Source organism: Oryctolagus cuniculus, chromosome X, assembly GCF_051225735.1.
Source record: "Oryctolagus cuniculus isolate XC-2025 breed Fujian yellow rabbit chromosome X, ASM5122573v1, whole genome shotgun sequence".
NCBI classification, from domain to species: domain Eukaryota; kingdom Metazoa; phylum Chordata; class Mammalia; order Lagomorpha; family Leporidae; genus Oryctolagus; species Oryctolagus cuniculus.
In genome coordinates, this window is record NC_142888.1 from 108113872 (window position 1) to 108140294 (window position 26423).

Genomic DNA, 26423 nt, shown 5'->3' on the forward strand with positions numbered 1-26423 from the left:
ATTGAAGATAGAACAATATAAATGATTTAATAAAAGGGGTAGGCTTTTGGCACAGTGGTTGAGACACGATTTGTGATCCCTATCAGAGTGTCTAGGTTCAAGTACTGGCTTCACTTCCAATTCAGCTTCCTGCTAATTCACAGCCTGGGAGGCATCAGATGATGGCTCAAATACTTGGGTTCCTGCCAACCATGTGGGATACTTGAATTGAGTTTCTAGCTCCTGGTTACAACCTGGCCCAGTCCTGGATGTGGTGGACATTTGGAGGTGGGAGTGAACCAGCAGATGGGAAGATCTTGATATCTCTCTCTCTCTTTCTCAGTCACTCTTCCTTTCAGATTAAAAAAATAAATAAAACTTTTGAAAAAATTATTTAATATGAATAATCAATTGAAAATAGAACAAAAAATGAATACAGCCTCAGGGACCTGTGGGAAAACAACAAAGTGATTAATATTTGTATAACTGAATTCTCAGGAGAGAAGAATAAGTATTCAGAAAGATTATGGGTGAAAATTTCAGAAATTTTCCTAATGATATAAACCTATGAAATCCAAAGGCTGAATTACCACCAAGTAGAACAAAGCCACAAAACTCCATGACAACACAGATAATCCAACTACTGAAAACTGAAGAGAAAATGCTGAAAGCATCAAGAAGTAACATTTTTACCTCTAAGAAAAACAATTTGAAAGATAGCAGATGTATAAGAATTATTCATTATGTTCAAGTGGGGTCTATTTCAGAGATACAAGCTGGTTCAATACTAAAAAAAATGAATCAATATATCTCATATTAATAAGCTAAAGAAGAAAACAGATTCATGTTAAATGATGCAGAAAAAGTATTTGAAAAATGCAATAGAATTCCATGGTAAAATATTTTGGAAAACAAGAAGAGAGAATTTCTTCAACTTAGTAAAGGATAGCTACACAAAACCTATAGCTAATATTTTGCTTAAAGGTGAAAGACTGAATATTTTCTTTGTAATATTGGGAATAAAGAAAAGATATTTGCTATCATCACTATATACTAGCAATGAACGTGGAGACATTGAAATAAAAAAATATGTACCACTTATAACTGTTCAAAAAATAAAATAAGTGTAAAAAGGTATATATGACTTATATCATGAAAACTACAAAAATGATGATAGAAATCAAAGGTATCAATAAAAAGACCCATATACTATGCTCAATTAATTAGAAGACTCAACATACTAAAGATGTCAGTTCTCTCTCAAAATGACATATGGCTTAAATGAAATATCTGTCAAAGTCCTAGCAAGATTCTTTTCAAGATGAAGACAAACTTATCCTAAAATTCATATCCATAGAAAAAATCATTGGGATCTAGGGCTTTTTAAAAAGCTCTTAGGAATGTCACAAAGAACATAATTCATGACAGAAAAAAATGACAAGAACAAATATTTGGTGCAGCAGTTAAGATGCTGCTTGGGATGTCCAGAACCCATTGTAGTGCCTGAGTTTGAGTCCTTACTCTGCTTTCTACTCCAGCTTTCTGCAAATGCATACCTGAGAGGCACCAGGTTGGTGGTTTAAGTATTTGGGTCCCTGCCAGCCACACAAGAGACTCCAACTGAGCTCCAGGTTGCTAACTTTGGCCTAACCCAGACCTGACTGTTGTAGGTATTTGGCAAGTGAATCAATGGATGGAAAATCTCTATTATTCTTTTTCTCTGCCTTTTAAAAAAAGATTTATTTATTTATTTATTTATTTATTTATTTTGAAAGTCAGAGTTACACAGAGAGACGCAGAGAGATGCAGAGAGGCAGAGAGAGAGAGAGAGAGAGAGAGAGAGAGGTCTTCCATCCGATGGTTCACTGCCCAACTGGCCGCAATGGCCAGAGATGCACCAATCTGAAGCAAGGAGCCAGAAGCCAGGAGCTTCCTCTGAGTGTTCCACATGGGTGCAGGAATCTAAGCACTTGGGTATCTTCTACTGCTTTTCCAGGCCATAGCAGAGAGCTGGATAAGAAGTGGAGCAGCCGGGACTCGAACCGGCGCTCATATGGGATGCCAGCATCGCAGGCAGCAGCTTTACCCACTATGCCCAGAGCTAGCCCCTCTCTTTGCCTTAAAAATAAATTTAAAATACACATTTTATGTGATCATTATAAAATATACTTTTTAAAAAGAAAAAATGATAAATCATTCATTAACATTTTAAACTTTTTGCTATGTGAAAGACTATCAGGTGGATTCACTCTTAGCACTTTTATGCTTTGTAAAAAATAAAAGTGTTTGCAAAGCCGATGTATGACAAAGGATTCACATACACAGTACATAAAGAACTCTCAGAGCTCAACAGTAAAAAACACAATCAACTAAAAAAGGTCAAAGGACTTAAACAGGCATTTTGCCAAAATGAGTATGTGGTTGGCAAATAATCAGATTAAAAGATATTCAACAGAACTAGCCCTTAGGGAAATACAAAATTAAGATCGAAATGAGATATCATTCACACCTATCAGAATAGCTAAAATAAAAACAGTAAAACCACCAAATACTGCCAATGATAATGAGAAAATGATTCATATTACCAGAATGTAAAATGGCAATGGCCAATCAAGAAAATAGTTTTTTAGTTTCACTTTGCAAAGTAGATAATCAGGATGGGCATTTGGCCTAGTGGTTAAGGCACCACTTGGGATGCCCATGTCCCAAACGGAAGTACCTGGATTTGAGTCCCAGCTCTACTTTTGATGTGGCTCCCTGCTAATGCAGACACTGGGAGCAGATGATGAATCAAGTATTTGGACCTCTGCTACACATGTGAGGGACCTAGATTGAGTTCCCAGCGCTTGACTTCAACCTGGCCCAACCCCAGCTGTGGCGGGCATTTGTAGAATAAACCAGTGGATCAGAGAGCTCTCCCTCACTCTTTGTGTATATCTCTAGAATAAGCAAATGAATAATTTAAAAGTATGAAATGTCTTATTCACCATCGTGGTTATTGCACATAGCATTACTTTCTGTAAAGGAGGTCATTTCACAGCAAATGAAGAGTGGTAATGAGTCCATGCTCCTAGAAATCATTAGTCTTTCCATGTTTTCCATTACCCTGAAGCGGCAGGCTTACTACAAAGGTGGAATGGTATTTTTGAAGACTGAGCCACAGTACCAGCTAAGTGACAATGCCTTCCAGAGGATCCAGAAATAATTACTGGGGGCGGAGAGGGGGCAACAATGGGCATGGTTTGGTTCACTGTTGGTAATTCACAAGCAAATTTTTGCTTTCTGTCCCAATGACCTTAGGATCTTCTGGTCTAGATTTCCCAGCTCTAAAGGGAACTAAAGTTACACTCCCTAGAACATTTTTTAAGATATATGGTACTAAAGTCCACAAAACAAGTCTCAATACATTTGAAACTATTTAAATTATACAGAGCATGTTCTTTGACACAATGGAATTCAAAAATCAATAACAGGGGCTGGCAGCGCCAGTGCCGTGGTGTAACGCCCTGGCCTGAGGGGCCGACATCCCATAGGGGTGCCAGTTCCAGGCCCAGCTGCTCCACTTCCGATCCAGCTCTCTGTTATTGCCTGGGAAAGCAGTAGAAGATGGTCCAGGTCTTTGAGCCCCTGCACCCACATGGGAGACCTGGAAGAAGAAGCTCCTCGCTCCTGGCTTTGGATTGGTGCAGTTCTGGCCATTATAGACAATTGGGGAGTGAAGCAGCGGATGGAAGACCTCTCTCTCTCTCTCTTTGCATAACTCTGACTTTTGAATAAATAAATCAACCTTTAAAAATCAATAACAGAAAGACACCTGAAAAGTATAAATAATTCCTGAGTCAAAGAATAAAATGCACAGGATATTAAAAATTACTTTGAACTGAGCTAACATGAAAACAGATTGTATCAAAATTTGTGGGATGAGACAAAGCAGTGCTTAGAGTGGAATATATAGTATTGAGTGCTTACATATTTATAGCAGATTTATTCATTATATATATATATATACATATATATAAACTGGAAATAATGCAAATATTCAGCCTGTGCTGCAGCTCACTAGGCTAATCCTCTGCCTGCGGCACCAGCACCCCGGGTTCTAGTCCTGGTCGGGACGCCGGATTCTCTCCCGTTTGCTCCTCTTCCAGTCCAGCTCTCTGCTGTGGACCGAGAAGGCAGTGGAGGATGGCCCAAGTGCTTGGGCCCTGCACCCGCATGGGAGACCAGAAGGAAGCACCTGGCTCCCGGCTTTGGATTGGAGCAGTGCCGGCCGTAGTGGCCATTTGGAGGGTGAACCAACGGAAGGAAGACCTTTCTCTCTGTCTCTCTCTTTCTCTCACTGTCTAACTCTGCCTGTCAAAAAAAAAATGTTCACCAACTGGTAAACAGATATACCAATTGCAGCTAATTCACACAATGCAATATTATTCCAAGATAAAAATGAATGCATTACTGAAAACATTCAACTTCATGCGTCAATCTAAGCAGTAAGAATGCTGAGGCAAAGACTCCAGATGTAAGAAATTACTGAGTATATTATCCCATTTATATAAAGTTTAGTAACAGGTGATTTGTACTTAAGATCTGAGCATATCACTATGTAAATTTTATCTCAATATTTAAAGTGTTTCTTGTACCATTATTTATAATAGCCAAGACAGGTTAGCAACCTATATGTCTACTGACAGATGAATATATAAAGAAAATGGTGTATATACAATGAAATATTAATCATCTTTAAAAAAAAAAAAAAAGGAAATCCTGCTACTTGTGACAACATGGATGAACCTGGACAACATCATGCTAAGTGAAATAATCCAGACACAGGACAGATACTACTACATGATACAATTTATAAGATGTATCTAAAGCAGTCAAACTTACAGAAGCAGAGTGGAATGGTGGTTGTCAGGGGCCATGAGGAGGGGGAAATGGTGAAGTATTAGTCAAAGTGTACAAAGTTTCAGTTATACAAAGATGAATAAGTCCTAGAAATCTATATAGTGCAATGCCTACAGTTAACAATACATGTTTACAAAGCTTCCAAGAGGACAGACCTTATGTTAAATGTTATTACCTACACAAAAATTAATAATAATAAATAAGAAGACAGGAGGAAACTTTTGGAGATGACAGAAATTTTTATGGTAAACACTGAGGTGATGGTTTTGTGGTATATACTTATTTTCCCAGGCCATAGCAGAGAGCTGGATTGGAAGAGGAGCAGCTGGGACTAGAACTGACACCAATATGGGATGCCGGCACAGCAGGCAGAGGATTAACCTAATGAGCCACAGTGCCGGCCCCACTAAATACCCTTTAAAAACTCCAGGATGGCAATACCGTCTTTCTCCAAGGAAGTAACAACAAATTTGGGTCTTCACATAAGAACTTACTTTACATAGTTTAGATATTCCAGAGAAATAAATGCAATAACCTAACATATTCAACTTGTGAGGATTGGCTGTATTACAGTATCTCAGATGTATATTGATTACACTGGCGGATATGACATTCCAGTGATATGAAGCCCACAGCATATTATTATTCTGCATGCCACCCTTGCATGCAAGATGTAAATCAGTTATTCTGTTCCATAACTAGATATATTAGAATTTTCAATTGAAGAATTAGAAACAATCCCATGTTGTAGAGAAAAACTTATAACCCTCTAAACTGAATCTGACATATCCAGAGCAAGGAGAAAAAGTGACCATTCATTTATTCATTCATTCATTAAGCATTTACCAAGTACCTGCTACATGTCAAGAGCCTTGCTAGGTGCCAGACATTTAAAGATGGGCATATATGGCCAATGTTCTCCAAGAAATAACAGCATAAGTGGGAGAAACAGTTAAATACATGTATAATTATTAAATAGCTCGGTCAGAGTACCAATAAAAAAGACACAAAGCAAACTGAATTACAGATAAAGACAAGGGAAGGCTTTCTGAATGAGATGTTTTGAGTCTTGAAAGAATGAATAAGAGTTAGCCAGGTTATGAGTAACATAGAGGGGGCATTTCAGAAACAATGGCCCACATAAGCAAAGAAAGGCATGGAAGAGAGAAGCAACAAAGTGTGCATAAACTACAAATAGATTAAGCACTGTGAGCAAATGAGTGACAGGATCCAATTTGTGTTTTAAACAGAAAAGTCTGGCAGCATGGGAGATGCTTTAGAGGGAATAGAAGGGAAGCAAGATGACCAATTAAGAATGGATGTGGTGACCTGCTGCTGGACTAGAGGTAAGGCAGTGGTAACAGAGAAGACAGAAGAGATCATAATCAATGATCAATTTACTTAATTACAAGATTCTATTGATTTTCCTGCTATCACTCACTGGACATCCCTTCTCAGTTTTCTTTGCTTAATTATCCTCTTCTCCACAACTTTTAAACAGCTAATTAACCAAGGCCTCAGCCTTTGGATCTCGTCTCTGTCTTCATTGTGGGGAGCAAACCGGACTGGACTGAGTTACTGGAATTAAGACTTATTTTATGCATCTGCTCTCCCACAATATGGCGCTGGGAGAGAAGTAAACAGCTTCCGCACAGCTGCCTCCAGTTCGACCAATAAACTGTAGGACTTGCTCCTGATTGGAGAGCAGCGTACTCGGCGTGTGGGCAGCCGAGTTAGGATTGGCGGAGGAGGACTATAAAGGAGGAGAGAGACGGCATGCACGAGGAACATCTAAGGGGAACATGTAGCTGAAGGAACACCTGTGCAGCCCCCGAGAAGAGCAGGCCAGCGGTGTGCCGCTCCCCTGCGGAAGTGGGGAATGTGGCCAGGGGGAACCGCCCTTCCACGGAGGTGGAAGGGATAGTAGCCAACCCGGGAAGAACCAGCAGCAAACCCGGGGAGGGCCGAGCAGACGAAAGAACAGCGCAGGGTCCTGTGTCGTTCCTCCACGAAGAGGGGGAGCGACATAATGGTGCCGTGACTCGGATATGAAGCCTAGGCAGGGTTTAGTGTCGTTCCTCCACGAAGAGGGGGAGCGACATTCATTCCCTTGTCATTAAATATTATGTAAATACTGAAGATTCCAAAGTACATAGCCCTGGTTGAGGCCTCTGCTCTGCACTCTAGAATCATATATGAATCTACCTGCTTGACATTTCCACTTATTTGCCTAGTAAGCATTTGAAACCAACGTGTCCAAAACTGAACTCCTGCATGCCAACTTCATTCCACTTAGTCTTTCCCATGCCAGTAAACGCCATCTCTTTCCTCAGGCCAAAGTACCTTGGATTCATCCTTTACATCTCCCTTTGACACCCCATATCCAATCTATCAGCATCCTGTTGGTTATATACTCATAATATATCCCGAATCTATCCACATCTCACCACTGAATGTGGTTCTATCCCTGTTCCCGGCCACCATCATTTTTGGCTTGGATTTTTGCAGCAGCTTCCTATCTGGACTCCTGGTTTCCACCTTGCCCACCACTTACAGCTCTTCTAAGACACTAGCAGCTTCTACATAGCAGGGGGAACAGTCATGGAATGGGAGAAACGTTTTTAAAAGTATATATCTGATAAAGGGCTATCTTTTTAATATTTATTTATTTTGAAAGGAATAGTGATAGGAAGAGATCTTCAATTCATTGGTTCACTCCCCAAATGCCCACAATGTACAGGGCTAGGCCACATTGAAGCCAGAAGTCTAGAACTCCATCCAGGTCTCCCATGTGCGCAGCAGGAACCCAAGCATTTGGGACATTTTCAGTTACTTTCTAAGGTTCAAAAGCAAGGAGCTAGACTGGAAACAGAACAGCTGGGACTAAAAGCGATGCCAGTATTGCTAGCAGTGGCTTAACCCACTGTGTCAAAATGTGGCCTCAAGATAAAGAGTGATTATTCAAAAAAATATAAAGAATTCCTACAGCACAATAGCAAAACATAAATAAACAATAAAAAAACCAAAAAATCTAAGACAAAAAAAAATTAAAGATGGGCAAAGTAGATGAATAGACATTTCTCCAAAGAAGGTATAATGTACAGGTTTGGGAGATGTTTGACATCACTAATCATCAAGGAAACACCTACCACTTGTTAGAATAGCTATTACAAAGAAAAATGACAAGAAATGTTGGCAGGGATGTAACAAAAAGTGAACTCATGTACACTGTTGCTGGCAATGTAAACTGGCACATTCACATGAAAAAAAGTAGAGAAATCCCCCAAAAAACTAAAAATATAACTGTCGTATGATCCAGCAATCCCACGTCTCGGTATACACCCAAAGCAATGGAAATCAGGAACTTAAAGAGATATCTGCACTCTATGTTCATTGCAACATTATTTACAACAGCCAAGAGAAGGAAATAACTTAAGTGCCTACTGACAAATAAATGCATAAAGAATGTGTGGGTTTTGTATGTTTATGTGATTACTCATCCTTAGAAAGAAGGAAATCTTTCCATTTGCAATAATATGGATGAAACTGGAGAACATTATACTAAGTGAAATTCAGACACAGAAGGACAAATATTACATGCTACCACTTATATAATGAATCTAAAGTAGTCAAACGTACAGAGAATGGAATGGTGGTTGCCAGGGGTTGGAAGGAAAGTGAACTAGAGAAGCATTAGTCAAAGTGCACAAAGTTTCAGTTATAAAAGAATAATAAGTCCTAAGTATCTACTACAGTATACTATGTTATATACTTCAATGTTGTTAATAAAGTAGTTCTTACATTAAATGTTCTTATCACACACAAAATATAATGTTAAATAAGTGCATAGAGGGTACATGTTGGGTGAAGCAGTTAAAAGGATGCATACATCCCATATTGGAGTGCTAGGGCTTGAGTTCCAGTTACACTTCCAATGCCATCTTCCTGTTAATGTGTATCTTGGGAGGAAGAAGGTGATGGCTCAAGTAGTTGTGTCCCTGCCACCCATGTGTGAGATCTGGATAAAGTTCCCAGCTCCTGGCTTTGGCCTAGCCCAGCCCTGGCCATTGTGGTGAGTGAACTAAAGGTGGGAAAAGGAAATCTCTTTCTCTCTCTTCTGCTTTCAAATCAAATTAATTAATTAAATTTAAAAAATAAAGAGATCAGGAAGAAACTTTTATAGATGATAAACAAGTTTACAGCACAGATTGAGGCGATGATTTCATGGTGTATACTTGTCTCCAAACTCATTAAGTTGTACACATTAAATATATATAGCTTTTTAAATGTAAAACAATAACAAAGGTAGTAGCCAGCATAATCTTGTTTTTTAAGATTTATTTTATTTTTATTTGAGAGGCAGAGGCAGAGGCAGAGAGAGACCTTCCATCAACTGGTTCACTCCCCAAATGGCAGCAATGGCCAGAGCTGTGCCAATCCGAAGCCAGGAGCCACTAGGTTTCTCCAGATCTCCCACACAGGTGTAAGGGGCCCAAGGACTTGGGCAATCTTCTACTGCTTTCCAAGGCCATAGCAGAGAGCTGGATTGTAAGAGGAGCAGCCAGGACATGAACTGGTGCCCATGTGGGATGCCGGCACTGCAGGTGGCAGCTTTACCCACTACACCACAGCACCGGCCCCAGCATAATCCATTTAATATCCAGATTACATGATTCTTCTGCTCAAAATCCTCCAAAAATTCCTCATTATACTCAGAGTAAAAGCAAGTCCTTATCATGATCCCAAGGCCATTTAAGATCTGCCTTCCTGGGGCTGGCACTGTGGTGTAGCAGGTAAAGCCACTGCCTGTAGTGCCAGCATCCCATATGGGCACCAGTTCGAGTCCCAGCTGCTCCACTTCTGATCCAGCTCTCTTCTATGGCCTGGGAAAGCAGTAGAAGATGGCCCAGGTCCTTGGGCCCCTGCACCCATGTGGGAGACCCGGAAGAAGCTCCCGGCTCCTGGCTTCGGATTGACATAGCTCTGGCCATTGTGGCCAACTGGGGAGTGAACCAGCAGATGGAAGACCTCTCTCTCTGCCTCTCCTCTCTCTGTGTAACTCTTTCAAGTAAAATAAATGAATCTTTAAAAACACTAGTTTCTTGAGCAATCCACTCTCTGTACTGAAAGTCTTTGTGCTGCTTGTTTCCTCTGCTTGAATATCCTTCCCCCAGATAGCCACTGCCTTCTAAATGTCTCCAAATAATTGCTTAAATGTTCCTTCTCAAATGAGGTTATCCCAAGCATCCCCTATTTGAAATTGTCATCTGTATTCGACCAATGCTCTCAAGCCTCCTAAACCTGTTCTGCTTCTCTCATATCACAAACTGACTATATATGTGAATACACACACATAAATATAATCACTAACCACCTTCCAATTATGTATAAAATCACCTAAGACTGTTTGTGTGCATGTGTAATATTTGCTATTTTCTCTTTCTTAAATCCAAGCTATACAGCAAGGCTTTTTTTATACTCAAATGTATTTCTTACACTTCAAACAGAGCTTGGCACATAATAGGCACTCAATATATACTTGCTGAATAAATGTATTAGTATGAAACAGAACCTATGGGAGATAAAAAAAAAAATGAGGATCCACCTTAGTTAAACCAGAGAAAAAAAGAATTGAGAACAAAAGTCCATTTGAAGAGAATATCCAAGGGACACAAGGAAAGCTAATCACAGCTCCCCTCTTCTTTTGATCAATATCGTAGGTACAAAGAATACAACAATGGTTTGTGTCTATAAAGCACAATTATCTATGTTTTTGCCAGGACACAATAAAATGAGCTTCCTATCACACAGTATATAGTACTGTCCCACTCTTATAACCTGAAACCTAGATACCTTGAAAACACACACACACACACACACACTCATGCACATAGAGTATTGACTCTAATAATGCTTAGGCTCAAGGAAATCTAAGGATGATCTACAAATTGTAATTATGTATATATCCTCATTCTCCTAAAACAAATAATGGAAACTTATACCTACAATGTCTAATATGAATATGCATTCAGAATGTTAAAACTAAGAAGGACTTCACAGATCACCTAATCTAAACTCTTCCTTTTTCACTAATAATTTTCCTTTCTTGAGAGAAAAGATGTCTGTCCTTCCAAATAAGGAATTAATATTTCAGAAGTATATCCCTTTTGAAATGCATGCATAAACACACTCCATTTAAATATTATACATATTTTCTCTTTCCTCAGTTTCAAATATGCATCTTATTTTATGATTATTTTTTTTTTTTTTATCTTCCATCAGTTGTTTATTTTTTTTTTTAATTTTTTATTTATTTTTTATTTTTTTTTTAACTTTTATATAATGAATATAAATTTCCAAAGTACGATTTATGGATTACAATGGCTTCCCCCCCATACCGTCCCTCCCACCCACAACCCTCCCCTTTCCCACTCCCTCTCCCCTTCCATTCACATCAAGATTCATTTTCGATTATCTTAATATACAGAAGATCAGCTTAGTATACATTAAGTAAGGCTTTCAACAGTTTGCTCCCACACAGAAACATAAAGTGAAAAATAATAGATGATTTTTTTTAATGATGATGAAATCAGATCAGACCTATTGTCATGTTTAATCCCAGTGAGAGTCAAGTTGGGAGTTGATAGTTTCTTTTCTTTTCTTTTCTTTTCTTTTTTTTTTTTTTTTTTTTTTTAACAGAGGATCAGTTTAGTATGCATTAAGTAAAGATTTCAACAGTTTGCACCCCCATAGAAACACAAAGTGAAATATATTATTTGAGTACTCATTATAGCATTAAATCTCAATGCACAGCACATTAAGGACAGAGATCCTACATGAGGAGTAAGTGCACAGTGACTCCTGTTGTTGACTTTACCAATTGACACTCCTGTCTATGGCATCAGTAATCTCCCTATGCTCCAGTCATGAGTTTCCAAGGCTATGGAAGCCCCTTGAGTTCTCCGACTCTTATCTTGTTTAGACAAGGTCATAGTCAAAGTGGAGGTTCTCTCCTCCCTTCAGAGAAAGGTACCTCCTTCTTTGAAGACCTGTTCTTTCCACTGAGATCTCACTCACAGAGATCTTTTGCCAGAGTGTCTTGGCTTTCCATGCCTGAAATACTCTCATGGGCTTTTCAGCCAGATCCGAGTGCCTTTAGGGCTGATTCTGAGGCCAGCGTGCTATTTAGGGCATCTGCCATTCTATGAGTCTGCTGAGTATCTCACTTCCCATGTTGGATCACTCTCCCCTTTATTTATTCTATCGGATAGTGTTAGCAGGTACTAGACTTGCTTATGTGCTCCCTTTGACTCTTAGTCCTTTCATTATGATCAATTGCGAACTGAAATTGATCACTTGGACTAGTGAGATGGCATTGGTACATGCCACCTTGATGGGATTAAATTGGAATCCCCTGGTATGTTTCTAACTCTACCATTTGGGGCAAGTCAGCTTGAGCATGTCCCAAATTATATATCTCTTCCCTCTCTTATTCCCACTCTTATGTTTAACAGGGATCACAATTCAGTTAAATTTCAACACTTAAGAATAACTGTGTATTAATTACAGAATTAAATCAGTCATATTAAGTAGAACAGACAAAAAAACTACTAAGAGGGATAATGTATTAAGTTGTTCATTAACAGTCAGGGCTATGCTGATCAAGTCACCGTTTCCCATAGTGTCCCTTTCACTTCAACAAGTTTCCTTTTTGGTGTTCAGTCAGTTGTCACCGATCAGGGAGAACATATGGTATTTGTCCCTTTGGGACTGGCTTATTTCACTCAGCATGATGTGTTCCAGATTCCTCCATTTTGTTGCAAATGACTGGATTTCGTTGTTTCTTACTGCAGTATAGTATTCTAAAGAGTACATATCCCATAATTTCTTTATCCAGTCTACCGTTGATGGGCATTTAGGTTGGTTCCAGGTCTTAGCTATTGTGAATTGTGCTGCAATAAACATTAGGCTGCAGACCGCTTTTTTGTTTGCCAATTTAAATTCCTTTGGGTAAATTCCAAGGAGTGGGATGGCTGGGTCGAACGGTAGGGTTATCTTCAGGTTTCTGAGGAATCTCCAGACTGATTTCCATAGTGGCTTGACCAGTTTGCATTCCCACCAACAGTGGGTTAGTGTCCCTTTTTCCCCACATCCTCGCCAGCATCTGTTGTTGGTAGATTTCTGAATGTGAGCCATTCTAACCGGGGTGAGGTGGAACCTCATTGTGGTTTTGATTTGCATTTCTCTGATTGCTAATGACCTTGAACATTTTTTCATGTGCCTGTTGGCCATTTGGATTTCCTCTTTTGAAAAATGTCTATTGAGGTCCTTGGCCCATCTCTTAATTGGGTTGTTGGTTTTGTTTTTGTGGAGTTTCTTGATCTCTTTGTAGATTCTGGTTATTAACCCTTTATCTGTTGCATAGTTTGCAAATATTTTTTCCCATTCTGACGGTTGTCTCTTCACTCTCCTGACTGTTTCTTTTGCAGTACAGAAACTTCTCAATTTGATGCAATCCCAATAGTTAATTTTGGCTTTGACTGCCTGTGCCTCCCGGGTCTTTTCCAGAAACTCTTTGCCTGTGCCAATATCTTGAAGGGTTTCTCCAATGTTCTCTAGTAACTTGATGGTGTCAGGTCGTAGATTTAGGTCTTTAATCCATGTTGAGTGGATTTTTGTGTAAGGTGTAAGGTAGGGGTCTTGCTTCATGATTCTGCACGTGGAAATCCAATTTTCCCAGCACCATTTATTGAATAGACTGTCCTTGCTCAAGGAATTAGTTTTAGATCCTTGATCAAATATAAGTTGGCTGTAGATGTTTGGGTTGATTTCTGGTATTTCAATTCTGTTCCATTGGTCTATCCTTCTGTTTCTGTACCAGTACCATGCTGTTTTGATTACAACTGCCCTGTAGTATGTCCTGAAATCTGGTATTGTGATGCCTCCGGCTTTGTTTTTGTTGTACAAGATTGCTTTAGCTATTCGAGGTCTCTTGTGCCTCCATATAAATTTCAGCACCAATTTTTCCAGATCTGAGAAGAAGGTCTTCGGTATCTTGATTGGTATTGCATTGAATCTATAAATTGCTTTTGGGAGAATGGACATTTTGATGATATTGATTCTTCCAATCCATGAGCATGGAAGATTTTTCCATTTCTTGGTATCCTCTTCTATTTCTTTCTTTAAGGTTTTGTAATTTTCATCGTAGAGATCTTTAACGTCCTTGGTTAAGTTTATTCCAAGGTATTTGATTGTTTTTGTAGCTATTGTGAATGGGATTGATCTTAGAAGTTCTTCCTCAGCCATGGCATTGTCTGTGTATACAAAGGCTGTTGATTTTTGTGCATTGATTTTATACCCTGCTACTTTGCCAAACTCTTCTATGAGTTCCAATAGTCTCTTGGTAGAGTTCTTTGGGTCCCCTAAATAAAGAATCATGTCATCTGCAAAGAGGGATAGTTTGAGTTCTTCCTTCCCAATTTGTATCCCTTTAATTTCTTTTTCTTGCCTAATAGCTCTGGCTAGAACCTCCAGAACTATATTGAATAGCAGTGGTGAGAGTGGACATCCCTGTCTGGTCCCAGATCTCAGTGGAAATGCTTCCAACTTTTCCCCATTCAATAGGATGTTGGCTGTGGGTTTTTCATAGATTGCTTTGATTGTATTGAGGAATGTTCCTTCCAAACCCAGTTTGCTTAGAGTTTTCATCATGAACGGGTGTTGTATTTTATCAAATGCTTTCTCGGCATCTATTGAGAGAATCATATGGTTTTTCTTCTGCAGTCTGTTAATGTGGTGTATCACATTGATTGTCTTGCGCACATTAAACCATCCCTGCATACCAGGGATGAATCCCACTTGGTCTGGGTGGATGATCTTTCTGATGTGTTGTTGCATTCTATTGGCGAGAATTTTATTGAGGATTTTTGCATCTATGTTCATCAGGGATATTGGTCTGTAATTCTCTTTCAGTGCTGCATCTTTTCCCGGCTTAGGAATTAAGGTGATGCTGGCTTCATAGAAAGAATTTGGGAGGATTCCCTCTTCTTCAATTGTTCTGAATAGTTTGAGAAGAATTGGAGTTAGTTCTTCTTTAAATGTCTGGTAGAATTCAGCAGTGAATCCATCTGGTCCTGGGCTTTTCTTTGTTGGGAGGGCCTTTATGACTGTTTCAATTTCTGTCTCAGTTATGGGTCTGTTTAGGTTTTCGATGTCTTCCTGGTTCAATTTAGGTAGGTTGCATGTGTCCAGGAATCTATCCATTTCTGATAGGTTTCCCTGTTTGCTGGCATACAAGTCCTTGTAGTAATTTCTGATGATTCTTTTTATTTCTGTGGTGTCTGTTGTTACATTTCCTTTTTCATCTCTGATTTTATTGATTTGGGTCTTTTCTCTTCTTTTTTTAGTTAGTTGGGCCAATGGGGTGTCAATTTTGTTTATTTTTTCAAAAAACCAGCTCCTCGTTTGGCTGATTTTTTGTAACGTTTTTCTTGATTCAATCCTGTTGATTTCTTCTCTGATTTTAATTATTTCTCTTCTCCTACTAGATTTGGGTCTGGTTTGCTGTAGGTTTTCTAGATCCTTGAGGTGAATAGAAAGCTCATCTATTTGGTGCCTTTCCAATTTCTTGATGTAGGCACCTATTGATATAAACTTTCCTCTTAACACTGCTTTTGCTGCGTCCCATAAGTTTTGGTATGTTGTGCTGTTATCCTCATTTACTTCCAGAAAGTTTTTGATTTCTCTTTTGATTTCTTCTATGACCCATTGTTCATTCAGGAGCATGTTGTTCAATCTCCATGTGTTTGCGTATGCTCTAGGGATTCCTGAGTTGCTAATTTCCAACTTCATTCCTTTATGGTCTGAGAAGCTGCATGGTATGATTCTAATTCTTTTGAATTTGCTGAGACTTGCTTTATGGCCTAGTATGTGGTCAATCCTAGAGAAGGTTCCATGTACTGCTGAGAAGAATGTATAATCTTTAGCTGTAGGATTGAAAGTTCTGTATATATCTGTTAGATCCATTTGGGCTATAGTGTCGTTTAAATCTACTGTATCCTTGTTGATCTTCTGTCCTATTGATCTGTCTATTTCTGAGAGTGGAGTATTGAAGTCCCCCAGTACTATTGTATTGGGGTCTAAGTCTCCCTTTAAGTCCGTTAACAAATCTTTTAGATAAACCGGTGCCCTGTAGTTAGGTGCATATACATTGATAATTGTTATATCTTCCTGTTGAATTGATCCCTTAATCATTATGTAGTGTCCCTCTTTGTCTCTCTTAATGGTTTTTGTGGTAAAGTTTATGGTGTCTGATATTAAGATGGCTACGCCTGCTCTTTTTTCATTTCTGTTGGCATGGTATATCTTTTTCCAGCCTTTCACTTTCAGTCTGTATGGATCTTTGTTGGAAAGATGTGTTTCTTGTAGGCAGCAAATAGATGGGTTTTGTTTTTTAACCCAATCAGCCAAATGGTGTCTTTTAACTGGACAGTTCAGGCCATTCACGTTCAATGTGACTAATGATAAGTGGTAACTTTGCCCTGCCATTTGCCAAAGATAAGTTCTAATATATGCTTTGAATTTCCTGTGATCTTTTGCTGTGAGCTTTCCTTCCTTGGTTTCCTTCCTTTACCTTCTTTCATATTGATGACCGTGTTTCTTTGTTTCTGTGTGTAACACATCTTTAAGCATCTTTTGCAGGGCTGGACGAGTGGCAACAAATTCTTTCAATTTCTGTTTGTTATGAAAAGTCTTTATTTCACCTTCATTCACAAATGATAGCTTTGCAGGATATAATATTCTGGGCTGGCAGTTGTTCTCTCTTAGTACCTGGGCTATATCTTGCCATTCCCTCCTAGCTTGTAGAGTTTCTGATGGGAAGTCAGCTGTGAGTCTGATTGGAGATCCTCTGAGAGTAATCTGACGTTTCTCTCTTGCACATTTTAGGATCTTTTCTTTATGTTTCACTGTGGAGAGTTTAATTACAACGTGCCGTGGTGAGGGTCTCTTTTGGTCGTGTTTATTAGGGGTTCTGTGAGCTTCCTGTACTAGGATTTCTCTGTCCTTCTCCAAACCTGGGAAATTTTCTGCTAATAACTCACTAAAAAGGCCTTCTAATCCTTTCTCCCTCTCCATGCCTTCAGGAACTCCTAGAACCCGAATGTTGGTTTTTTTAATAGTATCCTGAAGATTCCCGACAATATGTTTTAGATTCCTAATTTCCTCTTCCTTTCTTTGGTCTGACTGTATCCTTTCCTGTTCTCTGTCTTCTAAGTCCGATATTCTCTCTTCTGCTTCTCCCATTCTGTTTGTAAGGCTCTCTATTGTGTTTTTCATTTGATCTATTGAATTCTTCACTTCAGTCACTATCCCAGTTTCCTGTTGTACTAGTTGTTTCGTTTCATTTTGATTCCTCCTTAATATTTCATTTTCACGAGAGAGATTTTCTATCTTGTCCATTAAGGATTTCTGTAGTTCAAGAATTTGTTTTTGAGAACTTCTTAATGTTCTTATCAATTTTTTGAGATCTGCTTCTTGCATTTCTTCTATGTCATCATCCTCATAATCTTGAATTGGGGTGTCTTTTTCATTTGAGGGCTTCATGGTGACTTCCTTGTTTTTATTACCTTGGTTTTTGCGTTTGTTATTTGTCATATTGGAGATATTTGGTTTCTTCACTGTGGTGCTTTTTCTTGTTATACTATGACTCTAGATTAAGTGGACTATCTGTTTTTGATGGAGCCTTAGGGCTTGAGATGGGTGTGGCCTGAGAGCTCTGTTTGGTGTGCCAAAGGTGACACTCCCAGGTTAGGCGTGGTAAACCTCTCTCTCTCTCTCTCTCTCTCTCTCTTTTTTTTTTTTGATTCAACAGGGAAGTTATTCTGCACAGCTGAACAAAGTTGGAGGTAGTTAGCAGGCAAATGATATACCCACAGGAGCCAGAGATCAGAAGCTCTTTCCCAAGGACCACACAGGGAATCTGTTCGGCCCTTAGAGTGCGCTCAAATTCTCCTTCAGTCTCCCACTGGGTTGCCAAAGTTACGGAATTGTAGCGTCTCTGGAGAGTGCTCACGTGAATTCCGTGAGTTCTCTCCCCCACCGTCTCTTTTTTCACAGTCTCAGTTCAGTAGCACCATAAATTTACTAAGTCCTAATCTCCTGTTAATTCGCCCCGCCCAGAGTCAGGTTTTTCTGCTAGGCTCAGGGCCGGTGCAGACCTGAGGTCGCTCTGCTTATGACATATGACCAAGATGGCGCCTGCTCTTTGTCTTGCTCGCCCTTGAGAGGTGAGCGGAGAGAGAGAAACCCGTGTCCGTACCAGTCACCTTTTTTTTTTCCCCCTCTCTCTCTTCCAGTTAGCTTGGTGAAGTCCCCCCCGCCCCGGGGGTCGTTCCCTCTAGTCTCCTCTCTCCGCTTGCCTGCCGGTGTCTCGGGTTATTGAGGTTCGGCTCACCTCGCGTTCCAGCGCTGGTGTGTTGAGTCTGCCGCTGACGTCCCGAACTGTGGGCTCCCACGCTCTCCACGCAGGTCTGCTCCCCTTCCAGTGCCGATGTGTGGACTCGGAGCCCTGGACTTCCCAAGTCTCCCCGCTGTTGCACTCCCCTTCGAGCACTTGCGCGCAGCTCCGTCCCTCGGCTCGGCTTCCGCGGCTCAGTCCCGCGGCTCGGTCCTGTGGTTCGGCTTTCGCGCGCGGTGGGCGACCTTGTTCTCCCAGTAGGTCCTCCGATTCACGCCCACTGGATCCAGAAGAGTTTTGTCTGCAATATTTTCCTGGTTCTTTTTTCTGAGGCTACCGTAACTCCCCTTTTATTAAACTAAATTTTCCCGGACTATCGGTGCGCGCCCTCACTATTCCGCCATCTTGGCTCCGCCCCTATTTTATGATTATTAAAGCATTTTCTCTCTCAGCTTAATCCTTTCTTGCTCCCTGTAGACAAGGACAGGGTTGTATCTTTTATTTGGAATAAATGGGAAATGACTTTTGAATCTAAATGAATACCTATAATTTCTGGATTTAGATAGAACAACCTAGACCTCATGAAATTAATTTAGTTAAAGTTGAATTTAAAGATCTGCTGCAAGACGGCATTGTTCTGCTTCCTACTAAATTACCACTCCACCATCAAAAATGTGTGTTTTTCTAATTTCAGTTATTAAACTAAAATGTGATAGAAGTAAAGAAAAGGTAAGAGGAAATATGAACTATGAGGAAATCTATAATATTCTTCTAAAATTCATTTCTTACTGGTTTACTGCACTTTTTCTGTCTCTGCCTTCCAGTATGTGGTAAAAGTAACAATAAAGGGGCTACATTTAACTATAGTTTGCATCACGTTTCATATTAGCCTACATTAATATTAACCTACATTGAATCTCAGCATTAAAATTAAGATAAAATTGCTGTTAATATCGCTTTTCTTCTATCTTACTGGGTAAAAATTGATTCTAGGAGTCACTTTAATATAAAACTTAATCCCTTCATATTAGCCACTTTTTCTCATTTGGCTTTTTATTTTTCTCATTCTGTGTTTTAGTAAATACATCATGTCTTTTAAAATCCTGTGCATGTATGTGCATAAGACTTAGACATTTTTCTAAGTTATTTATCCTTTATAGAGGAAGACCTAACCTTTCTCTTTCATAAAATTTTATTTATTTGAAAGGCAGAGATACACACACAGAGAGACATACAGAGAGAGATCCATTGATCTTCCATCTCTTGGTCTACTTCCCAAATGCCTGCAACAGCCAGGGCAAAGGCCAGGTTGAAAACAGGAGCCAGGAGCTTCCTTTGGATCTTCCAAGTGGGTGCAGAAGCCCAAGGACTTGGGCCATCCTTCGCTGCCTTCCCAGGCCATGAGCATGGAGCTGGATTAGAAGTGAAGCAGTAGGGACTCCAATCAGTGTTCACAGCAAGTGGAGGCCTAACTTTCTATGCCACAGCACGAGCCCCCAATCTAGCTTTTCACACTTCAGGAGATAGGATGTGTTCCTGTTTTCATCATTAAAAGAGTTGACTTTAGTTCTGTATCATACCACTTTCTAGAACCTCAGTTGTGTGTTTACAAGGTAGAACAGATATCAACAGATATGTGGGATGCAGCTCCTCAGGTAATTCCCAATGATCCTCACTTCGTAGTACTCACAAACCTCTGTGCAATCTCCTGCCCTTGAATGTGGTATAGATTTATTGACTTCAAAATGATAGGATATCACTTCTGGGATTAAGTAATAAAAACAACTCTGGCTTCTGTTTTAGACACTCTTTATCATTCTCTCTTGGATCATTCTCTGGTTGGCCACTGTCATTTCATGGGGAAGCCCTGCAGAGAAGCTCGGGTAGCAAGGGAACAAGGTCTGTCAAGAACCACACCAGTCAAGCTTTCAGATGAGACTACATCCCCAGTAGATAGCTCAATTGCAGCATCATTTTGAGATATCTTGAATAAAGGTACTAGCTAACCATCTCTAGATTCCTGACCCACAACAACTGTAAGATAATAATACTTGATTTGTTAACATGTTAAATTTTAGGATGATTTGTTCAAAGAAGTTGATAACTAACACAAAAGCCACAATCAAAACATAGTTAGTGCTATGTAATTAGTTTGTGAGGGAAAATCCCTGTGGACAGCACTGTGGCACAGCAGGTTAAGCTGCTGTCTGTGGTGCCAGCATCCCATATGGGCGCTGGCTCAATTCCTGGCTCAATTCCACTTCCAATTCAGGTGCCTTCTAATGTGCCTAGGAAAGCAGTGGAAGATGGACCAAGTCCTTGGACCCCTACAGCCATGTGGAAGACCCAGAAGAAGCTCCTGTCTCCTGGCTTTGGATCAGTTCAGCTGTAGCTGTTTCGGCCATTTGGGGAATGAACCAGAGAATAGACGATCTCTCTGTCCCTCCTTCTCTCTCTCTCTCTGTGTTGTTTAAATAAATAAACATTTTTTTAAAAAAACCTATTTGTCTCTCATATCAATTATCACTACTCATGCTAAAACTGAACTAAATTACTTTAACCACCAAATTGGACACAGTCTTTTCAATATAACTAATGCTCTGATCTTTTGAAAGATGTGCAACTAAAATTTATGAACCAATACAAAAATGTTTAAAATCAAATTTCTTAATGACTAGTATTATAAATGTTTAAGATTTATTTATTTATTTGAAAGGCAGAGTTACAGAGAGGCAAAGGCAGAGAGAGAGAGAGAGAGGTCTTCCATCGGATGGTTCACTCCCCAGTTGGCTGCAACGGCCGGAGCTGCACCAATCCAAAGCCGGGAGCCAGGAGCTTTTTCTGGGTCTCCCACATGGGTGCAGGGGCCCAAGGACTTGAGCCATCTTCTACTGCTTTCCCAGACCACAGCAGAGAACTGGATCAGAAGTGGAGCAGCTGGGATTCGAACCGGCACCCATATGGGATGCTGGCACTGCAGGCAGAGGCTTTCTCCACTATGTTACAGCACCAGGCCCGTAAATGTTTAAATTCTCAGGCAGTTATTGATATTGAAGCAGGATGATGTATGCACCAGACATCACCAGCAAAAAAATACATCCTATTCAAAAGAACAGCAAATCCAAAAAGGTAAGTCTACCAGCTGTGTTTTGGTTTGTAGAGTAATGTAAATAGACATCTATCATCTACCTCCCACTGGCTGCCTCACTTGTGAGTCACCAAAGCGAAATGATCCACCCTCATCTTCACTGTGCATTTCAATAACACTGTGTTGTCTTCCAACAACAGTGCCTGATAAGCAAATAGAAAGAATCAATATATCTACTAAGGCTTGTAACTGAAGATGTTGCTCTTTAATGATTTTCCTTCACTATGTTTATAAGGTTTACACAAAACTTAGCAGCAGTAGACAAGGATATTCATTAATTTATTCATCATCAACCATATGCCAAGCACAATTCTAGGCACTTATGAAACATCTATGAGTCTGCTGTGTATCCCACTTTCCATGTTGGATCGTTCTCTCCCTTTTTTATTCTATCGGTTAGTATTTTCAGAGGATCTGGCTAAAAAGCCCATGAGAGTATTTCAGGCATGGAAAGCCATGACACTCTGTCAAAAAAAAAAAAATGAAATGAGCTAAATGAAAGATCTCTGTGACAGAGATCCCAGTGGAAAGAACGGGTCATCAAAGAAGGAGGTACCTTTCTCTGAAGGGAGGAGAGAACTTCCACTTTGACTACAACCTTGTCTAAATATGATCAGAGTTGGTGAACTCAGGGGGCTTCCACAGCCTTGGCGACTCATGACAAGAGCCTAGGGTGATTACTGATGCCATAAACAAGAGTGTCAATTTGTTAAGTCAACAACAGGAGTCACTGTGCACTTACTCCTCATGTAGGATCTCTGTCCTTAATGTGCTGTTGTACATTGTGATTTAATGCTATAACTAGTACTCAAACAGTATTTTTCACTTTGTGTTTCTATGTGGGTGCAAACTGTTGAAATCTTAATATATGCTAAACTGATCTTCTGTATATAAAGAGAATTGAAAAAGAATCTTGATGTGAATGGAAGGGGGGAGGGAGAGGGAAAGGGGAGGGTTGCGGGTGGGAGGGAAGTTATGGGGGGGGTGTGAAGCCATTGTAATCCATAAGCTGTACTTTGGAAATTTATATTCATTAAATAAAAGTTAAAAAAAATCATTGCATAAAACATACAAAGATCACTTTAAAAGTGCTTTCAGAAACTTTACATTATATATTAAATCTCTTTGGGATCTGATATGGTTGATTTATATCTCCTTGAAATTCTGTCTTCCATTGGCTTTTGCAATCATTTTTTCTTGTAACAGTCTCCATTGATTTCTTCAACTTTTTTTTTCCAAAAAAAAAAGATTTGTATGTGTTTGAAATCAGAATTACAGAGAAGGGGAGAGACTCAGATAGACAGAGATCTCCTACCCACTGGTTCACTCCCCAAATGGCTGCAATGGCCAGGATGAGCAGGCCCCAGGAGCCTGGAACCCTATACGGGTCTCTCACATGGATGAGCCACCCTCCAGCTGCTTTCCCAGGTGCATTAGCAGGAAGCTGGATCAGAAGTGGAGGAGTCGGGACTTGAACTGATACTCATCTGGGGTGCCAGCATCACAGATGGCAGCTGAACCAGCTATGCCACCACACCAGCTCCCTCTTCAGCCATCTGCATTGGCTCTTCCTAACAAAATCTAACTGCTGGGGTGAGCATTTGGAGTACTCAGTTAAGATACAACTTGGGACGTCCACATCCCATATTGGAGTGCCTGGCTGGAGTCCCAGCTCCACTTCTGATTATAGCTTCCTGCTAATGCTTACCCTGGGAAGCATCAGATAAAGTCCCAAGTACTTGCATCTCTGTCACCCATGTGGCAGACCTAATGTAGATCTGTTGTTGCTCTTTCATTTTACATCAATGGTATTACCAAACTCTCAACTAGTTTCAATATTAATCTTCCCTTTCTAATCAATCAAAACTTGTTCATAATGCTATTATAATATCTTTCTTTTATTAAGATTTTATTTATTTATTTGGGAGGTAGAGTTACAGGCAGAGAGAGGGAGAGACAGTGAGAAAGGTTTTTCATCCACTGATTCACTTCCCAAATGGCCAAAATGGCCACAGCTGAGCTGATCCAGAAGCTAGGAGCTAGGAGCTTCTTCTCAGTCTCCCACATGGGTGCAGGGGCCCAAGCACTTGGGCCATCCTCCACTGCTTTCCCAGGCCATAAGCAGCAGAGATGGATCAGAAGAAGAGCAGCTGGGACATGAACCAGTGCCCATATGGGATGCTGGCATCCCAGGCAGAGGCTCAGCCTACTGTACCACAGTGCCGGTCCCTAGAATATCTTTCACATCTATTATTTACTTTCCATTCCCATAGTTAGGTCTTCATCATTTCACAGATGGATGATTATAATATTGTTCTAATTAGTTTATAGTTTTTCAATTTCTAATCTCTCCTTCATGCTACTTCTAGATTAATTTTCATGAAATATCCCTTCATGATGTCATCAACCCAAATCATGGACCCTTTATAGATTTGTATTGCCCATAAGATCTAAAACCTTCATCCTGTCAGATAAGGCTCTCCATAATCTGGTTCTAGCCTAGTCATCCAACTAATCTCTTGTCTAATTGTTTCCTCACTGTTCCTAAAGCACATTATGCTTATCTTGGCCTCTAGGACTTTGCTCATGCTGGTCATCATGGCTATAATGCAGGTTCTTCACTCTCTTGTTCTATAAAATCCTACATATACTCAAGTCTCTATTTCTAACAAATCCTGTGCCACTTTAGTTCATACTCTTCTTTTTCTTGTTTATGCCCACTGTATAGTCAGCCACTTGGTATTATGTCAAATTTTTCTGCATTCTGCTTTTGCATCATCTCAATTAACTTACAAAACTGTAGGTTACATAATGAGTCTTGTCATTTGTTCCCCTTACCACTTTTATTTTTATTTTTAACTGCCACATAATAATTGTACAAATTTATGAGGTACATTGCGATGTTTCAAAAAATACATATTATCCTTTTCAAAATAACTAAGAGAAGTTTGGAAGTTCCACCACAAAGAAACATTGATGGTTGTGGTGATGAATGTGATGCTTTTCTTAGTAGTCTACAACAGTTATAAAACTGTTTACTATTAGGGACCACTTTATACTTTTAAAAAATATTGACAAGGGGCTGTCACTGTGGTGCAGCGGGTTAAAGCCCTGGCTTGAAGTGCCCGCATCCCATATGGGCGCCGGTTCTAGTCCCGGCTGCTCCTCTTCCAATCCAGCTCTCTGCTGTGGCCTGGGAAAGCAATGGAGGATGGCCCAAGTCCTTGGGCCCCTGCACTCACGTGGGAGACCTTGAAGAAGCTCCTGGCTCCTGGCTTTAGATCGGCGCAGCTCTGGCCATTGTGGCCATCTGGGGAGTGAACCTGCAAATGGAAGACCTCTCTGTCTCTACCTCTTTCTGTAACTCTCTTTCAAATAAATAAAATAAATCTTTAAAAAAAGTATTCACAATCCCAAAAAACTTTTGGTTTTTGTAGATTATATCTACTAATATCTATTATGTTAGCAAGTATGACATTTTAAAAGTATTTACTTGCTGATTTAAATAAATCCAATACTTATTAACAGAAAAAATAACATTTTCCAAAATAAAGTAAAATCAGTGAATAGCACTGTTCTACAATTCTGTAAATATTTTTATAGAAAGCAGTTTAGTAGAAGACAGCTAGATTCTTACGTCTGCCCCTACATTGTCTACTACATGTGTTCTTCAGTTGAAGTATTTGTAAATAAGCATAACCTCATGTAAATATGCAGTTGGCAAATGGAGGGGTATTTGAACAGTCTTTTCAGATAATTGTAGATAGTCTTTGATACTACACCAAAATTTTACAATGTCAGTTTCATTTAGTGTAACAGGGAATCTGAATCCATATTAATAAACTTTAGGATCACTTCTCTACCTTTTGGTTAAGATCAAGTGTAGTATCTTCTCCTATCAGTTTAATAAACTTTAGGAGCTTTGTCATTTTAAAACCACTGGTCGGGGCCTCTGCACTGTGGAGTAGAGGGTAATGCCACCGCCTGCAGTGCCAACATCCCATATGGATGCTGGTTCGAGTCCCAGCTGCTCCACTTCCAATCCCGTTCTCTGCTATGGCCTGGGAAAGCAGTAGAAGATGGTTCAAGTCCTTTGGGCCCCTGCACCCATGTGGGAGACCTGGAAGAAGCTCCTGGCTCCTGGCTTTGGATCCACGCAGCTCCAGCCGATGCAACCAATTGGGAAGTGAACCAGCAGATGGAAGACCTCTCTTTCTCTGCCTCTCCTTCTCTCTCTGTAACTCTTTCAAATAAATAAATGAATAAATCTTTAAAAAAAAAAAAAAACACTGGTCAATCTTGCACCTCAAATGGATTTTTCCCAGGCATGATTTTATAACATCATGTATTGATCACTTCATAAATATTGGTTCACTGAGTTATATAAATCATGCAAATGGTGATATATTTCATTAAGCAAGATTATAAAGATTATGTCACTAAAAGTGTGTCTATATGTTATTGGGAGGCTCTGAAGCACATGGCGGCAGATATACATGTTCTAAAATTCTAATTTCACTTGAAGATTCAAGTTTTATCATTAGCAAGAAACACTGACAGCTGTTTTCCTTAAAGTAACAGGCTCACTTTAGTTTTGAGAAAATGTCTGCCAAATACACAGTGACAAAGAATAAGCATAGTCTGTCAGTTCTTTCAAGTGAAATTGGAATTCCATGTAAAAAGCTGCTAGTTTGGTTTGCAACTCAACCATGCAAGTGCTTTATTCTGAGACACCACCATAACTCATATATCAGAAGTACTTTATGTACACCTCCCATTTTGACACATAGAATATTTTAAAATGAATGCAAGGGTCAAGGTGTAATAAAATTAATAATATTAACTGATTTTAAAATGACATTGCTAAGTGAAAATATCTTTGTTTTCTTAACTGAGAGTTTTGGTGGTAAAGAATATAATCACTAACTAGTACGGTCT

General features: G+C 39.7%; 1 protein-coding gene and 1 pseudogene across 50 annotated transcripts in view; one reads left to right on the forward strand and one right to left on the reverse strand.

The window, feature by feature from the left end:
- The window catches only part of ENOX2 (ecto-NOX disulfide-thiol exchanger 2), a 322971-nt gene that overhangs the window by 260317 nt on the left and 36231 nt on the right, over positions 1 to 26423 (reverse strand). The window lies entirely within an intron of this gene.
- LOC127485088 (U2 spliceosomal RNA) lies at positions 25336 to 25426 on the forward strand (annotated as a pseudogene).